At 38.4% G+C, this 16293-nt stretch overlaps 1 protein-coding gene across 4 annotated transcripts in view; it reads left to right on the top strand.

Moving 5' to 3' along the window:
* Window positions 1–16293, top strand: part of peak1 (pseudopodium-enriched atypical kinase 1) — a 110491-nt gene that overhangs the window by 11885 nt on the left and 82313 nt on the right. For all 4 annotated transcript variants that reach the window (XM_017430004.3, XM_017430005.3, XM_037978117.1 and 1 more), the window contains exon 2: window positions 6218–6325. The gene's annotated coding sequence lies outside the window, so the exon portion shown is untranslated. The remainder of the gene's footprint in view (window positions 1–6217; window positions 6326–16293) is intronic.

The following is a 16293-nucleotide window of genomic DNA, read 5'->3' on the forward strand; positions in this document are numbered from 1 at the left end:
TCACCACTTGTAAATAAACAGCCGCTGGATGACCTTCCCTGACACAGCAGGTCCTATTTTCCACAAATAATCCTGTTGGTGCTGCTCAAATTAAATTTGCCGACTCACTCCGTTTTCAAGTCAGCCAGCTGAGTGAGAACACATCTCATATTACCTAACTCATAGAACATCCTTTGACTTTCTGTCACACTACACACACACACACACACACACTCAGCTCAGCCACACATCAGCAACAGTAGCCTTACGCTGTCTCTCTAACTCCTGCCTGGTTAGTGTTTGCTGTTTGGGTCGCGACACGATCCGGATCACGCGAAGATCCAAATGGTAAGAAAACAAATGCTAACATTCCTACAGACCCCAGCCCACCCCAGGCCCATACCACAGCCATATCAGGGGTCCACAGGGGGTGAGAAGAGCGTGACGTATCTGTCTGAGAATGGTATGACAAAGAGCACGCTGCACTTTTAGGACAGACAGAAAGAATGCTCATCCTTATTTGGATTTTATGCTCACCTCTCTGTTTGCTTTTGAAACCTCAATGTTCTAGTGTTTGACTGATAGCCAGTGGGTGTCCTGCCCAGATACTGGCACTCCGCCACCAGATTTAGGCTATGAAAGAAAGAGGAAGAGTAGGAGGCGCAGTGAGGACTAGAGGAGTGTTGACTGACAGGAACAGGGGCTGTGCACAAACTAACCAATGAGCTTAAAGCTAGTAAACAACGCGCTGCACAACTACCTCCATTATTCACTTCATCTGATTTGAGAGTTTAAAACTGGGGCAACATATTCATAAGATCAAAGTGAATATATGATGCTCTCACATGTGCATTGGTTTCTTCCTTGGGTTTTCTCTGGCACTGTTCAGGAAGAGTTTCAGCTGAAACTTTCAAAGTGTTTTTGTTGCTGATCAAGACATAAGATTTAAATAGAACTTATTTATGCACAGATTTAATCTGGCATGCTGTATTTTATGCCTAGTGCCAGCATATCTTCTTCCCTCTGGGCCAGTGTTTGAGAAGAACACCTGCACTGACACGTGATGGAAAGCTTTGCAGATATTAAACCCTCTAGATGCTTGTTTTGTGTCATGAGGTGAGAAGACCACCAGAAATTACTGCGGTCTTCAGTTTAAAATGCAACACAAGTTCAGTTCCCCCCAAAAAATGGATGTTTGTGCCATTTGTTCACGGTAACCTGTAGTAATTCTACATTCACAAACTTTTATTGCCAACACACTGGAAATTGCAGCTTGGTAATCATAATGAAACTATTAAGGCTTAATTTATATTTGGTTGCTAGTTTTTTATGTCTCATACAAATAAGCTAGAATTAAATATTGAAGTGACATCTGGCTCTACAAAGGAAAACAACAGCATGAGCAGAAAAGCCAGCAGCTGACATACCTCTGCAGAAAATCCTGTTTGCTTTTAGGAGCCGCTTACACCTCCCGTGACTCCCCTGACTCCATTTTTAACCACCTTACAGTTATTACAGATATCTAACTTGGATTCACTGGATTGGTGCTAATGCTAGCGTGAATTATCTGCTTAGCTATGATGCTTTCCCAAATGGAGGGAATACAAGCTTTGAATTGACACTCACAGTAACTGTGGTGCATTTACAGAAAAAACAAATAATTTTCGAATTTTAAATTGGCCAGTGGTCGCAAGTCATGTTTAAAATTGGCTTACTCTGGCCACAAGCAGATTAATTGGCGCATCACTACATTCATAAAAAAAAAATCAGGACCATAAAATAATTTAAATCAATCATAAAGTCAGACAGAAAACCTGGAGAACCCTTTACTTGTAGCTGCTGTGGCAGTGTTAAATTGTTTTGGTGTTATGTTATGGTGCCCTTTCTCTGCCACTGTAATGACTGAAATGGATTGAATCTATTTGATAAGCTTTACTACCCCCTGTAGTTTGACTTCATTGCTGTTTATGTAGACTCAGCACACTGATCACTGCTCAGTTGAAGATTGCAATAATAAAGAAAAGAACTGATTTTGCAGGAGATAACTGGTCTCTCCATGTGGTCTCTACTAGATTCTGACTGATGCTTCTTAACCAGCACATTAAGTTTACATCCTCCATGTTTGTGGCTGCAAGTGGAAACAGTTTTAGTTGTCTCTATGTGGGTTTTTTTCTGTCAAAACTAGTTCTTTGTCTCCTTTCTACCCACTGGAGTTTCTAGAGCTTGGCGAGCCTGCAGACCTGCAATTAGTGCCAACCATAAACAAGCAGAATCCCACGGAGCGCTGCCACGGGTGGCTGCCCTCGCAACGACAATCTGGAGTTTCCCTTTTGTCCTCGTATGTGTCAGATGTAGAGCCAGATGCCCACCCTGAAATTTAAACAGTTCGCCTACTGAGAGGGCTAAAAGAGAGTTGGAGAGTCACAGAAGAAACGTTTAAAAGAGAAAACGCATACGTGGTGCAGAAGGGCGCAATAGGATTCATGTGTTGTGACTAGACCGTGTTAAAAAGGGTCCTGTTAAATAACGACAACATCGAGGAGGTCACATTCCTTTTCTGTCCTTTAGAATCAGATTTAAATATAGTTTGTTGATGCCATCTAAATGTGATGCAAGACCTTGGCTCGTGGATCAGATCTGATGCTGGTTCTGCCCTGGCTACTGATCTAATGAATGACATCATCGTTAATGTGGTACTAAACTGCATCAGTGACTATTAAAGTTGTTTGTAAAAATTTGGTGTCTGCTCAGTCAGTAGTCAAATTAACGTAAAAAAATTTGTCCCATGACATAATTTTCAAAAAGAGTGTTTGGTTTATGTTGCTTTAGATTAGTAATAAAATGTGAATGCATTTTTTATTTTTCAGATTTGCTCAAAAGGCACACAAAACTATAACTATTCCCCCTCTAAAATGGTAAAACTGCTTTTTTTTTCTTTCACTGTTTTTTTTCTATGAACATTTTTTAAGACAATACATCAAAAACTATTGATAAAACCATATTTTACCCGGTCAAATGCTGGTTTTTAAATTAAAATTTATCTTCATTAAAAACATATTTATATCTAACTCGTGTATCTGCCATAAAAGCTAAAATGGAAAACTGGCTCATGAAGTGTGACTTCATCGTTGTTTGGTAAGAACCAAAATCTAAAATCTGTGTTTTTTAAAATAGTTACAGTTTGTGCTGCATTACAACCAAATGGCTTTGGTTTTGACCCATCTGACATGACCAAGTTTGTTGGAACAGTTAATGTTTCCAGTCAAATACAGTAAGAGCATATGTGGTTTCAGGGGAAGTATAATTCAAAGTGTTTGATTTGGGTTTTGTTGAGCTTGGCCTGTTTTCCTTCCCATGAGGGTCTTAGTGTTCAGTTCAGTCAGAGATCAAAGGCCCACAACAACATACCCAAAACTCACGTCAACAAGTTTTAAACTCCCGACTACAGCAGGTCGGCAGATTGGCTCAGCCTTTCATTTCTGGTCCCAGAGTGATTATTTCCCAAACTTTATTGATGAAAGATGTCCATCACGTCAACATGCCGGCAGCTTGTAAATCAAGAAGGCCCGTGGAGTCATTACGCTTTCAGGAGCGGCTGCAAACTGCACCAGTGCTGTTGGGACGCAATAAAACCATTTGCTTCACAGTAGCAGTAGGGTGGTGCGTTCAGCTCTGTATCTTTGCTGATCAGTATCGCCTAACTGCCATAAAGAGACGCATGGAGCCGTTCAGCTGTCTGCCTACATAAGAATACTGTGTTGCACTGCCAATTAGAGCAGGAGGAAGGAAGTGGTCAGCACTAAAACCAAGAGCAAAGGAAAGCTCTGGGGAGGCTTGGACCGGGTTTGTTTGTACACTCATGCTAAAGGCACTTTAGACCTATTACTGCAATTTAACTTAAAGCATTTTATCTTTCTTATCTCCATCCGTATTGCCACATCTAGATATTGTCTTTATTGAGATTCGGAAACTTGAGGAATGAACTTGTGAACTTAGTAACTTTGGTGGAAAGGTTTTTCGCCAGCTGCCGGCTACTGGCGACTTTTGAACCACCCTGTTGTTGTCAAAATCTTTTGCATGTTTTCACACGTTTCGTCCTCGCTGTACAAACTCACAGAGATCCAAAACCCACAGCAAACGTTTCCGAGTTGAGCCACCATTTTAACTGATTTTAAAGCTGTGGGAGGAGCTGTGAATGGATTATTGTGACAGAAATGGAAGAAGGGTGCTTCAGTGCTTACAATACCTTGAAAAGGTTTTGTGTTCATTGGTCTTCATGATGCTATTTGTTCACTAATGGCCGGTAACAAACCTTCACAGATTAAATAACACCTTTCTTACTAATTATGTGACTTCTAAAGGCAATTAGTTGAATTGTATTTTACTAAGGGGAGCTTACAGATGCACGCCACACTTTTCAGATTTTTATTTGTAAAATATTTCGAAAACCACGTATCATTTCCTTCCACTCCACAGCTATACTCTACGTTGTGTTGATCTGTCACATAAGTAAAATACTTTGACGTTTGTGGCTGTAACACGACAAAATGTGGCAAAGTTCAAGAGGCTTGACTACTTTTTCAGGGCACTGTACATATTAGCACCCTTAATTAAAGTTAGATTATGATTACGTGATTACGTGAATCACAGTATTACCAAAAGTGTCAACAGACTTGCCCTGCTGACCCTTTTCCACCCTCTGCCTAATAAAAGTCAATAAGAAGTCAAAATGTAGAAAAATGCTCGCAGTGTAAACAGACTCCCATCTCGAGGCCCTTGACTCTAACGGCTTAGAGCTGAACACCGCACTAACAATTCCATATAAAGCTTGTTGTACCGAGCATACTACAGTATGAGATGCCAAAACCAGCATGTCATGCCTGGAGGGGGGGTGAATGTCAGGCAGGGGAGTGGTTCATGTTCAATTTTTGTTGACTCACTTCTCCTAACAAGAAGTGGGACGTGACAGTGTTGTGGAGAACGGGGTTGGGAAAAGCTCATTAGTCTGCTGGCATTAATTTGCGCCGGCTTTCTGGCTTGATGATCTGAATGTTTATAAAGGCTAGCAAGCATCAAGAGGGTGCTGTGTTTTTCATCAGGTACTTTTTTAGCTCTGTTCCTCATGAAATGCATTCATAATAGCTTTACGTCTGGACTTGCGATGTCGAGCAGCATATCGGTTTTTCTGCTAAGCATTCATAGTTCTGTCTTTACTATTTTGTTTATTATAAGGTTAAGAAACTTTAGTCTTTCATAGTTCATGAGTGACAAAAAGAGAGCTTTGTGCTATATTTAAACTCTTCTCCTGCTGCTGGGCCCAAAACTTTCTGAGTTCTAATTTTAAATAAATTGATGCAGCAGCTCATTATTTCTCCTTGTGCAAGTGATCATCAGGCCTGAGACTGCGCCATGGTTCCAGTGTTCTGCCTTTAATCACTTTCTTAAAAAGGCTTAAATATGTCCAGATTTTAAAGTTTAGGTTTTAAGATACATTTGGTTACCACTGAAGTTTGTATGTCTTGTTCGTTCATTGTTTTTTTTTTCCCCGTCAATTTATTTATTTTTTCGTTTTTTCGCGGTGTCTGCGTTCATTCGTTCTGCGTGCTGTAGTTCTGTCTGAGGATTTCAGATGGTATTACGCTGTAACAAAATAAAAGCCCCATCATTCAGCAGCCCTGTCGAAAGGAATTTACTGACAGACGTTCAGCCTTCCTCGTGAATATCTTCTCTGCTCCTGAAACTGGTTTGTTGTAGTTTTCGAATGATTTGGGCCGAATTTGAATTTAGTTTTTGCAATTCATGTAGTTCTTGAATTTAATAATGGTCTTTAAAAGGTACTAAAAAGTCCTAAATTTAACTGGCTTAGACTTGCAGAAATCCTTTGATGATCTCTGAGTTTGGACCTCAGTTGGACTAATGTGTAAACTGAGTCTAAAAATGTTTAGTTTATAGTTGAGGATTATCTTTTTCCTTGTCTGTTAAGCAGCTCTCTGGATCATTCTGGTAACTTTTTAATGGAAGTTAACCACAGTTTATTTATACTTGTAGATTAAATAATTCCTTTGTATTTTAATACAGATATGGAGGAAAGGTATTTTGCCTGTTTGTTAGTTCTTAATAAATGGCCATTTATTTCTACCACCTTATATCAGTGGCATCTCAGAAGTCAAAGAAGTACCTCACAGTCACACTAAATTGTTATCTGCTATCTTATCTCTCGCTTTTCCGTTTTCTGCAGAAAAACTGGCTGCGACCTGAAGATGCCCTGTGGCTACAAGAAACTACAAGAACTGAAGCGTCTAAGTTAAGAATACTGGAGGAAACGGGGAGCTGCGCAGCCTGGCAGGTGAGCCAAGTCAGAATTTCTGTTTCCTTTTAGTATCCGCAGGCTAAACAATTAATTATACCGAGACAACTGCTTCCATTTGTCATGTAGTCCTACATCCAGTGAAAGGATGTTTGCTCCTTTCTGTCATTCATCAAAAAAAAAAAAAAAAAAAAAGATTGTTCCCACTTTATTTGCTAAGAAGGCCTGGTGTGTAAGAGTGTGTCTGTCCTGATTTCAGCTGTGTGAGTTAAACTGCTGAGATTTACCAAAATGCTTTCTGTTGTGATTGCGCAGGTGACTTCTGATTTTTGGCTCCAAATAATTTCAAACTCCTAAATGTCACCGTTTCCACAACAAGCCAAGCTTTGAAGATGTAATATCTTTCCTCCGCAGGCTTGTTTTGGCATCAGCTTGCAGGATTGTTTCATTAAAACATGTTGACGCTTTATGATTGACTAAACAAAATTTCTTGTTCAAACACATGTTTAGATCTTGAAGTCGGCAGGTATGAGGGTTTCTATGGCCGATACCGATCTTTAAAAATCAGGGCAGCCAATCTTTTTCAAACATTTTAACTAATATGTATTTTTTATTCAATAAAATATGACAACAATTGCGTGACTTATAAAAGTATAAATGTTAACAGCCCGTAGAAGAACTTGTACACTTGAAAAAATAGCGTATAGAAGAGCAATCTTACTTAAATAAACTAGTCTGTGGGCTACAGTAAACTGGTTGTAGCAGCTGCTGCTTCATTTTCCGAATTGATAAATGATTAAGTGTTCTCAGGCATCTCAACTGCTGATTTCTAAAAAGTGGCCAGTATAGTCTAATTAAAATGTATATGTATCTTTTTTAGTTCTCCTTTCCAATTAAAAAAACAAATCACACCATATTAAAAGTCAGTTTTTATGTTGACCCTTTGGAAACTGAATTCTGTAGGACAACACGCAGATTTCATCTAAAGATTAAATGATGGCAAGTTAAATATAATAATTTAACATCTTATTATAAATGTCTTAATACCTGGAAAACTAGTAGAGTGGAAACTAATACAAGTTTCCTCAGCTTGAGATCTGTATTCAAACTCAGTAAGTTAATTTGTGTTATAACAGTGCAAGTAGAGCCTTTGTTTTATTTAAGAAATTTATCTTTGACCCTCATTTTAATTAAAAATTGAAAACCTGCTCATTATTTCCATTGCATAGTCTTAAAATGCATAACGGGTTGGGGTAAAATCCAACCCAGTAATGGTCTAACTTATTTGCATCAGCACATATGAGTGGTAGAATATCATGGTTGGCTTAATGATTCGCTCGTCTCTGAGTTTACCTCTGTTGTTAATTTTATGAGTTGATATTTATGTCAACCTGAGGCCAGGAGCTGTACTTCAGAGCCTCTTGAGTTTCTGAACACTGTGAAAGTACTGTAAATGTATATTGATTGGCAGAATATGGCATATATTGTTGACTCATGGAAGCTCTTAACGTTTTTCTGCTTATTGATTGTTGCATTTCCCCCAATGGTCTGTGATAAATGAATTTGATGTGTCCTGGGCTTTTTCCCCTTTAAAGTTACGGCTCCAGCAACGTTACGAAAAGTGCCCTTGCAATCGAGCCTCAGCAGTAAATAAATGTGAAGTTTTCCCATCAGGGCTCGATTGATAAGATTTAGGTCAATAATGCTATTGAAAGTATCCACCGTCCAGGAAGAAAGGTTGTGTGAAAGTGGGGGTGGAGGGGGGGGGGGTAGCAAGACCTGTCCTTGAAGCTCATTGTGTCAGCAGAGACAAAGTCAGCAGAGATCAATAAATTAGGAGGCGTCTGCAACATGTTTTCCCATCACACTCCTGGGCCGCCTCTCGCCCAGCCCCTGGTGTTCCCACTAAGTGGAGTGTGTTAGCAAGCAGCTGTTAGAGTTCCCATCAGGAGCACATAAGAGAGCAGAAATGGATTTCACAAAGAGTCACAGATGTCTTAGACATCGATATGAAATGATCTATGGGTCAACTCTCTGCTCCATTTCTTCAAGTAATATTCAGAGTGAATTTCTGAGGGATGGCCTGACTGCTCTGAAATGGATACCCCGCAGCTGCGCAGCACATTAGGTCCACATTTTTTAATAATTACAATAATTGATTGCAGTTGTCTATATCAAATTTTTTTTTGCCAAAAATGAAATTGATTTAGAGCAGAAATAAAACATTGACTTGTTGCCTTCTTAACTACATTTCTGACATTTTTTAATTTCACTTCTTGATTCTCTTCAGCATCAGATTAACTTTTGGACTTTTTAGCACTCTTGATGCATTAGAAAGTTTGGAGAGTGTTAGAAGGCAGTTTCCCATAAATTCCTCTCAGTTGAGTCTCCTCGTTGCGTGCTACAGTTAACCCCAAGCCTGTTTTAATTTAGTTATGGCAGGAATGTGCCATTGCATGAGAAAAGGTCATCATTCGTCGTGGCCTGTCACGGCTCTCCGCAGTTCTTAGTCAAGGCTGCCAAGATACGAACATGCTTTCCCACACACTCAACCATACCCTGTGTTATCAGTTAAAAGTGTAGGTATTTACTCTGTTGGGAGCTTAACTTTTTTTTTGCTCCCTTTTAATTCTTAAACGTATTTTGTTCTTTTAAAAGGCTTCAACTCATTGTCTAGTTTCTTAACAGATCAAAAGATGCTCCTGGTAACAAAGAAATTGCCTAACAATGAAAAATATCATACATAATCACTGCCAATACAACAAATTGTTTTTTTTTTTTTTGTTGTTGTTGCTGTTTTTGAATTTCTATATATGAAGTTTTCACAAAACCCCTTAAAGTCTCCTCCAATGTATAGCTCTGTTACGAGTATCTCGTGAGCTGGTCTCCACTTACATCTTAATCAATAAATGGCTTTCCAAGTTTCTTCATTTCCATTCCTGTGGGATTAAAACCTATAGTCAGTTTTCTGTGCAAGATCACCTGAGTGTAGAGGGTTTGCAGCAACATCACATCAGTAACAGTGATGGTCTGCCAATGACGTCACCATTTGGGAGTTAACCTCTTCTGAGGTAAACTATAAAATTCACAAAGACACAGTGGCTTGCTGTGTTAGTATATTACATTGCTGTCCCTACGGGTACTTTCGTGAGTTTACTTTTGTATTTTGATACTAACAAGCTTAGGTTAAGTGGTAAAATTGGGACTTAGTACTTATGTGATAATATGAGGGGTAATGTGTGCTAATAGCAGTGTCATTGTATCCAGTATCCTGAATGTTTCTCCTATCCTTTTTTATATTACATTTGTGTGTTTGAACTTGTGTGAAATGTCTGGTTTTAGTGTTGATGAGGTACTAATATGTATTGGGGTAACTGAAGTCTGGCAACTCTGCGAACCTACAATCTTTAGCGGCTTTCTGCTAAGCAACAGAAACTGAATATGGGTCCACAGCCACAAGCGAGATTTTGGCATCATAGCTACACCTGTCATCACTGTCTAGTCCTTGGTAGTAATCTGATTTTATCATACTACGCCTAGAAATACTCATTGCACAACGTGGTGTGCCTTCTTTGTGGATTTGAGTGATATTCGAATTGGCAGCATAAACAACTTGGAAGGGGCGACGGGGATAACACAATATGTAAATCTTCCATAATCAGTCTAAAGCTTTCACGGTAAGACTTTCTTCGTTGGTCCAGGTGGAACAAAAGAAGTACGAGTCACCAAAGAAGCCTGATTGTCTTTTTTTTTTTTTTTGACATTTTAAGTTCTCGCCAAAGTGTATTTCAGTGAAAATATAAGTGCATTTCTGTTCTATCAGTAAACCACGTCTTTGTGAATAAGAAAGCAATTCAATATAACTTTAAAAGTCTTGGTTCTACTGTCATTTCTGTTTCAGTCTAATGGCTTTCATCTGAATGTAAATGGATGTAAAGGATTAATGATCCTAGCATTGCAAGTGCCAGAAAAGACAGAGTGCAGGATTAGCTTCAGAACATCAGTCCTATAGAGCTGGATTAGTGTCAGTCTTTTACAAAAACACTGTTTTAGCTGCTCAGGGATGGTTGGACATTGACTCTCATAGACTCATGGACATGAAGTCTTCAGCTGAAAGGTGTCCTCTATTAGGATATGCTACTACGTCTTGCAATATCTGATGAACTGCAATCATCATTGCAAATACAGAAATCATGGTAAAGTAGATTTGTAAACACAGTAAACTGGAGATCAAATTAGGCAGAAGATAGAACGGGACTGTCCTTATCTTGTGGAATAGAGAGCTCATTACTTCACATGCCGTCATGTAATCTGCTTTTGAGATTTATTGGCTGCTGGTCTGTCCAAAGACTTTCAACTTGATCTGTGCCATGCCTTCTGATCTGAGCTATCACTTGTTTTAACATTATGTCAGCCTTGTCTAGGCTGGCTCTTTTAACAGACTGATGATTCAGCTGTTCAGCCTCTGCCCCTGCCTGTGCGGCGTACGCTTTGTAGATGGAAAGAGAATTCAAACCTAATGCAAAGCCGATATTTAAGTAAAGATGAAAGACACTGTATAGGTATCATTGTTTTTACAGCTGGTTTTGGTGGAATCAGCTTGCAAATGTCTCTGTTGAAGCAGGAAACTGGAGTTTTAAATGCAGCTCTTTAATGAGAGAACTAACATACCTTTGTTTTAAAATCCCCTAATTTGTCAAAACATAATTTTCACAGTTTGATGTCGTTTTCCGCGGTGCAGGAGATTTTGAAAACCTTATCTGTCTTCACAACACACGGTTATAATGCACTGCAGACCGCTGTGGCCTTTCTGCACCTCCGAGTTCTGTTTGTAAGCGACCGTGGTGAAAAGAGGAATCCGACGACAAATGTAACCACAGAGGTGACTCAGTGTGTGCATGTGTGTAGGAAGGTTCAGGTCTGATTTGTGCTGCCAGCATGCTTTGTAAAAAGCACATATTGAAACGGCACTAAGACACGTTTGTTTTGTCAAACGTGATAAGAGGCAAGACTGTGCCATATCATACTGCCTTCAATACCAGAGTAACTTTTGCGGGGTAAAAAAGCATCATACCTCTGTATCGATGATATGTTGACACAATACATTTACATTCCCTAATGTGCACAACAACATATCAGAGAGTGAGTCCACTTCATTTCCACACTACCAGACACAGGAGCACATCGAGTGAAAAGTAAAGTTTCCGCATCATTTCATGCAGTGATATCCTACGTACGTTTTCCTCGACCGTATGGCTGATAGAATAACAAGATAGCTGAAATTTTGTCTGCTGTGATGTCTGGGTCACGCACTGGCATACGAACAAGGAGTGGACCCAGTGGGAGTTAAAGGAATATGTTAACCTCCGGAAGCTATTTAAATAATATAAAAGTGGTGTGGCTGCAAGAAGACGGCCATCCCACGAAGCAGGATATCTTGTAAAATGCACAAGAAAACAGTTTCCACAAAACCTAGAAACAAAACAAACTTGCTTTACCATTTGGACAACAAAACACCAGAGTATAATCAGGCAATAAAGGCACACAAGGGGGAAACACATTCAGCTTTAAGATGTAAATTAATGGCTCAACAAAACATTACTTCATTCTTTATCTGGTATCTTTTGAATGACAGAAAGTCCAAGAAGTTTATTAAAATTACTGATGCCATGGCCTACACAAAGGTGTTTATAGTTTATTAGTTTTGTTTGCTTTGCTGCATTTTGTTAACAATTTTTAGGTCGATTTACTAAGTAACTCGCCTTTTGCAGACTCCTGAAAGAGTTGCAAGTTCATATTACTTCAGTATTCGTCTGTTTATTTTTGTTAAGTGGTTATGTTACACTTTTACTGAATATCCGTGAATATCATGACCTAGAATACTTTAATGTTTACAGTTCGCTGCAGTATAAGGCTGCTGTTGCAGACCAACAGGTTTTACACTGCCATCATGCACAGTAAATTAGAATATAAAAATTCTCCTTGTTTGCACTAATAAATGCTCCTGCCTTTATTGGCACAGCAGCGCTAATAAAAGCACATGCCTTGTAGAATAAAAGAGAATTTCCATATTTATGTTTGAATAGTGCTTTGTGGGGTATCTTTTTTCATACAATTCAGAAGTGTTCACTTTAAACTTCATAGTTATTTCAAAGTTATTTCTTGAGCTTGAAACATATCCTACATTGCGCACATAATGAACAGGTTGATACTCTTGTTAGTGAAGAGAGTTTTTTTAAATCAACACAATCAGTCAGTCATAACTCGCTTTTGAAGGTGGATGGATTTGAAAGAAAATGACCTCCTGCACTTCTAATCTGGTTAGCGTGTAATCCCTCTTTTAAGCCATATTTGCTCTGTGTCCTTAAAAAAAAAATCCAGTTTCAAACCACTGTATGCTTTGACTGTTCTGGAGTGGATGATGTGGGTGTGAGAGACACTCTGCTACATATACTCGTCTTGTTGTGACTGCTCGACTCCCAGCTGGAACCAACACCCGCCTTGCTTTAAAGTGTTTTTTCAGCTGTGTTTACATGCCATTTCTGTTAAACTTGAAAGGCAGGGGGGAATGCCTTCCTCTGTACTAGCCTTTTGACACCTGTCAAAACTTCAGATCGTTCAAAGGTGGCATTCCTAAGCTCCTTTATGTATTAAAAAACAACATTATGTCAATAAAATAAAACACACTGTTCTCTATAAACCTATTTTGTTGTTATTTTAAGCAATTTTATAGCTTTCGTTTTTATTAATTAGTTTAAAAGATACCCACAATGCACTTCGATTGACGAAAGGCCTTATTTCCAAGGAGGATAATGTAACTTTAACCAACCTCCAAATTGGTTGAGCTAATCAATCATCTACAAATATATAAATTAATTTAAATATTTGTTAAGACTGATGATAAACTTTAATCTCTGTCAAGTCCTACGTAAAAAAAACTTTATATGGGATGTAAGTATAACTTTTTTAAAAATAATGTGGTGATATTTAAACTAAATGGCTGAGTCTACCATCTTCTGGAAATAATGTTTGATGGTTTTAAAGAGATTGAAACTGCATGCTAAGGTACAATCTTTGTGCTGATCTTCCACTTCTTTGCTTTACATATTTCCTTTTTAGACATAATGCAAGCATATTGGTCTGCAAGCAGGAAGGAGTATTGTGTTCACAATACATTATTTATGAGTCTGAGCTAATAGATTATCTTTCATTTGTAATGTACCGAATATTTAGTGCCCTTGGCCTTTTCCTTTGACCCTTACTCTACTCTCCTTGACTGTTGTTGATCATTTGCAACCTAGTTTTGCCAAATTCATGGCAAATAATATGCAATCTTTATGCATGGAAAACAACACAGTTTGGGTTTAGAAGGTTGCATCTGGTAATAGATAGCCATTTTTCTTCATCAGACAGTATCCTTTCTCCATAAAACTGGCTTTATAAGCTCAAGTTTAGCAAGGCTATGCTCCAGGAACACGACAGGAATTAATCAGTTACCGGTAGATGTACCTGTTGTTGACGTAATTAATGAGTTAAACCCACTGATTCCAACTTTCACCCTAATTTGTCCATTCAAAGAATTTATGAAATATTGTTTCTTTGACTGTTTGTAAAAGAAAACAAGCAGTAATAGTTTATTTAAATTTAGCTGCAAAACTTAACTGTTTGCAAGCAAGGAGCACTTTTGAATATTAACGCGTGGCTCAAAGAAGTTGTAAATGACGAAAGATGTAGTCATCCATCAACTTCCCATGCAGCCGCTTATTTTAAGCAATCATGGCATGACCAGTTAGATTTGTAATGAAGATGGACAGCTGTGAAAAATGAGCGTCTCCAACAAGGCCAGGAGGCAGATGTGCTGCCTTGTGGTAATGTCATCAAGATGTCGAGAGTCAAGCTGTGTCATAGAATGAGTGATGATTAAAACAGAGGGATTACCCATGAGGTTTTTGAAAAACTGTACCGTTCCTCTGTTTGTACCTGCGACAATAGGTTAACGTTACACAATTAGGCTTATTTTTATAGTTTTGACAAGATGTTGTACACTTTGCACTCACCTAAGTGGAAAAAGAAAACAAATACTTAACAACCCCATAATACTTTATAAAACAGGAATAGGAATTTCAGGTAAATTCAGTAAACAATTCAGATTTCCCCCATTTCTTCTTCATCTCCTGCACCCACAACTTTTAGAAACTGACCAAGTGACAGCCATTCATGCTTTTCCAAATGCACTTTGTTTCCCCCTTTACTCATATACAGTGGTAATTAATATAGCATAAAAAGTACCAGCACAACAGCTTTTTATGTTGCTTAAAAGCACATGTTGAGCTGCACTCAACCTCTATAATACCATTAAAACAAATACATTTTAAAGATCTGCGAGAGAAATCAACTTTGATATGAGCATTTATGTATCACAAGGCCTAATGTTATCAACTGTAAAGTTGTTTTCTATTTCATAATCTTGTTGGGTTCTAAATGACTGCATAAGTGAATTTGTTTATCACAAGTCCTGCTGCGGAAAACGTCCTCTTTGATGGAGCCGAGGTTGCAGGTTTTGCACACATATTACTACATCTGCTAACCACGATCATGTGTTCTTTCTTGTTTCACCAGTTTAATAAATCAGTGGAGAGGAGTGGGCACATAATGTGACAGTAAATATGTAGCTCACACATGGTAGTAGTTTTCCAAATGAAACAACACTGGCAGAATCAGACGCCGCGTCACTTTTAAGTATGCTTATCAAAACACCACATGCATTAACTATTTAAAGTTGTATACACTGATGAGTATTTGAATATTCTAATATCATTGCCCATTCTTTTTATTCCAGTATGTATGATGTAAATTGTTTGAATAGGGATGCAAACTTGGGTCTAAAAGGTTTAGACTACAGCGAGAAGAGGTGTCGCAGAGGTCTCTTATTTTAGGGCTTCTACTGTTGCTGCTCCAGTCTGTGACTTTCTCCTGGAATTAACGGCAACACTGTTGTCATAATCACCATATGAAAAAAATAAAGAAATATTTGTTCAAGATTATTTTTCAGTCTAAATATTTTTGGACAGAATCTAGTACAAGCATGTTTTTGTGATTAGTTTGTTGCACATTCTTTTCTTTTTTTTTTTTTACCCAAGGCAATGAACTGTTACCATTGAGGACGATTGACTGCAGACCACACCAGTTGTTCCAGTTATTTTCTTTTGAAACGACTCACTGCAGACAGACTGAAGTACTTTTACGTGTGAGAAAGGACTTTAAAATTTACAGCGGATTAAAATGTCAAAAGTGAAGAAGGTCAAAGCTAGTAATCAATGATTCTCATGGACTTTTGACGTAAAAGTTGAACTTTTCTGCCTCTGGGGAGATGAAGATCTATGAAAACTGTTTTTGTTTTCTTTAAACTCTTTTGTTACCCTTCATAAATGCAAATTTATGAGAGTTTCCCTGCAGTATCGCAAGTTAATAACTTTCAGCTGTAGATTGATAGTGCTTCCCATTTCTTTGGAAACATTTCGTTACCTCCTGCCAGAGGGCCAACAGAGCCAAATATTTCTTGTGTTGCCAAATGGCCAAAATAAAATAGGATTTTAGAGCTCTGTAAGGGGTGCTGGAGAGGAAGTGAAAACTATTTTTGGAGGTAAAAGTAGGACAGGGTTAAAAATTGACCAGAAATGAAATTTCATTTAGTGTTCTGTCAGTGTGAAACCAAAACGCTGAACAAATTAGGGATGTGGATTCACTGCAAGATTTTTCTTGTGTGTCATTGAAGAATTTCAGAACAGTGGACACCCCCTTTAAAGGTGAAACCAGAACTGTAGGCTGCAATGAGTTGGAGTGGGAAGAATTATTAATAAATTGCAATAGATGCAAAAATCTCCTGACGCTGAAAGATTAGATGTCGAGGACTACAACCTCCTAACTAGACTGGTGCTTTGCATTAAAATTTGTTCTACACCACATTTTACTTCATGTATGCAACTTAAAACAAGACCACATTATTG

The sequence above is a fragment of the Kryptolebias marmoratus genome, linkage group LG11 (assembly GCF_001649575.2).
Source record: "Kryptolebias marmoratus isolate JLee-2015 linkage group LG11, ASM164957v2, whole genome shotgun sequence".
NCBI classification, from domain to species: Eukaryota; Metazoa; Chordata; class Actinopteri; order Cyprinodontiformes; family Rivulidae; genus Kryptolebias; species Kryptolebias marmoratus.